Source organism: Camelina sativa, chromosome 7 (genome assembly GCF_000633955.1).
Source record: "Camelina sativa cultivar DH55 chromosome 7, Cs, whole genome shotgun sequence".
NCBI classification, from domain to species: Eukaryota; Viridiplantae; Streptophyta; class Magnoliopsida; order Brassicales; family Brassicaceae; genus Camelina; species Camelina sativa.
Window position 1 is genome coordinate 19,118,811 of NC_025691.1, and position 2,918 is coordinate 19,121,728.

General features: G+C 49.9%; 1 pseudogene; it reads left to right on the top strand.

Annotated features, from left to right (window-relative positions):
• LOC109125468 lies at nucleotides 633-2,474 on the top strand (annotated as a pseudogene).

Consider the following 2,918-nt stretch of genomic DNA (forward strand, 5'->3'; position numbering starts at 1 on the left):
CGGACGTGGTCGTGGACGCGGACGTGGTCGTGGTAGGGGCAGAGTCCCAGAGGTTAGTGAGACTGCGGACCAGAGTGTGACAGCTAAGGGTGTTGGCGAGTCGTAGGATGTCCATGGAGATTCCATGAGTGTGGCCGGAGGGGGAGGTGTTGATGCTCCAGTGGCCGGTGATGTTAGGGTTCCAGGTGTGGGAGTCCCAGCGGGTGAAGTTCCTGGAGTGGATCTTGCGGGCTTGTTAGCACAGTTGTTGGATCGGTTGCCAGCAGCGGTACCGACTCAGGCTCAGGTAGTGCCACTAGTAGTGGCATAGGAGCGGCAGCCAGTGGCTGCGTATGTGGGAGCACATGGTTGTTATTTGTCCATGCTCAAGGAGATGAAGGGCATCGAGACTGCGAAGTTTTTGGGTGGTACAGACCCTACTGCTGCAGATGCGTGGAGGACGAGTGTGGAACGTAACTTCCATACTCTGAGATGTCCTGAAGAGTTTTGGGTGGACATTGTGGTCCACCATTTGATTGGTGATGCTCAGGTGTGGTGGAGATCAGAGGCTGCTAGGAGAGTGCAGCAGGAGATGACTTGGGCTGACTTCATAGGGGAGTTCAACCGCAAGTATTTTCCGAGGGAGGCATTGGATGGAGGTGCAGTTCCTTCAGTTATCTCAGGGGACGCGGTCAGTGCGAGAGCTGGATTTGAAGTTTAGTCGACTTCTATATTATGGAGGTCGGGCTATGGTGTCGGAGGAGGCCCAAATCAGGAGTTTTATGAGGGCTCTTCATGATGACTTGAGGGTCCATTGTAGAGGACGGAGTTAAGCTACGCGTGCAGAGCTGGTTGAGAGTGCGGCAGAGATCGAGGAGGATATCCGGGCACAGTCCAACAGTTTAGCCTAGTAAGGCTCAACATCATGGAGGTTCTAGCAAGGACGGCAAGCCTGCGCAGGGAACCAAGAGGAGGTGGGAGGCTAGGCAGAGGCCGAGTGGTGCGAGTTGCTTCGGTTGTGGGAGCAAGGATCATAAGATTGCTAGCTGTCCCAAGAGGAGTGCTCCAACAGCAGCAGCTCGTGTATGCTATCATTGCAGGGAGCCAGGACACATCAGGACCTTGTGTCCCAAGTTGCAGCCGGTAGCAGTGGCAGCGATGCAGCAGGTGCAACCGGGAGGGCAACAGGTGGCATGGATTGAGCTGGGGCCACGGGTTTACACGACTGCGGAGGCTGGTGGAACCAGTGTCGGGGCGATCACAGGTAAAATTTCTGGTACTATGTCTTTGTGAATTCTTAGAAGTTCAGATTTTATGTTTAAACTGTGATAAAATGTTAGGTTCTCAACACATGACGTTTGTGTAGGGACCTTGTTGGTGGGCGGGTTTAAGTCCCACATTATGTTTGATTCTGGAGCTTCTCATAGCTTTATTATTCCGGAGTGTGCAGAGAGCGCATGAATCAGAGGGGATCCCGGGGAGCATACATGAGTTGTCAGAGTTGCAGGTGGCAAGTTCCTGAGAGTTATTAGATGAACCAGAGGAATTGATATTCAGATCGTACGAGAGTCGTGGACAGCAGATTTGCTTATCAGTCCAGTGGAGTTGTATGATGTTATTCTCGGGATGGATTGGTTGCATCGGCATATGGTGCATTTGGATTGTGATCGGGGTAGAGTGGAGTTTGAGCGTCCAGGAGGGAAGTTGGTTTTTCAGGGTATCAGACCGACTTCAGGGAGTCTCATGATCTCGGCCATTCAGGCTGGGAAGATGTTCGAGAAAGGCCGTGAGGCTTATTTGGTTACTATATCAATGCTAGAGTCAGTGGGGAAGTCTACGGTTAGCGGTATTCAGGTTGTTGAGGAATTTGAGGACGTGTTTCAGTCATTGCAGGGATTACCACCATCTCGGTCTGATCTTTTCACGATTGAACTGGAACTGGGACGACACCGTTATCCAAGGCTCCTTACAGAATGACTCCAGCAGAGATGGCAGAGCTTAAGAAGAAGCTAGAGGATTTGTTAAGTAAGGGATTCATCCGTCCTAGTGTATCACCATAGGGATCGCCGGTGTTTCCGGCCGTGTATAGACTACAGAGGTTTGAACTGGTCACTGTGAAGAACAAGTACCCTCTTCCTAGGATCGATGAGTTGTTGGATCAGTTGAGAGGTGCTACTTGGTTCTCCAAGATATATCTGGCTTGGGGTTATCATCAGATACCAATAGATGAGGCAGATGTGAGAAAGACTGCATTCAGGACAAGGTATGGGCATTATGAGTTTGTGGTGATACCGTTTGGGTTGACTAACGCACCAGCAGCGTTTATGAGATTGATGAACAGCGTGTTTCAGGAGTTTCAGGACGTGTCTGTCTTCATTTTCATCGACGATATCCTGGTTTATTCCAAGAGTCCTGAGAAACATGCAGTGCATTTGAGGGCAGTTCTGGAGAAGCTGCGGGAGCAGAAGTTGTTTGCTAAGTTGAGCAAGTGCAGTTTTTGGCAGGGTGAGATGGGTTTTCTGGGTCATATTGTGTCTGCAAATAGGGTCTTTGTAGATCCGGAGAAGATTCAGGCTATCAGAGAATGGCCTAGACCGCAAAATGCCACAGAGATCAGAAGTTTTCTTGGGTTTGCAGGTTACTACAAGAGATTTGTGCAGGGATTTGCGAGCCTGAAGGAGATGTTGACTACTACGCCAGTGTTGGCTTTGCCTGAGCAAGGGGAACCCTATGTGGTTTATACTTATGGATCGAGAGTTGGTTTGGGTTGTGTGTTGATGCAGCATGGGAAGGTGATTGCCTATGCTTCACGGCAGTTGTGGAAGCATGAGGGCAATTATCCTACTCATGATTTGGAGATGGCTGCTATATTTTTTGCCCTGAAGATTTGGAGATCTTATCTTTACGGTGCAAAGGTACCAGTGTTTACAGATCATAAG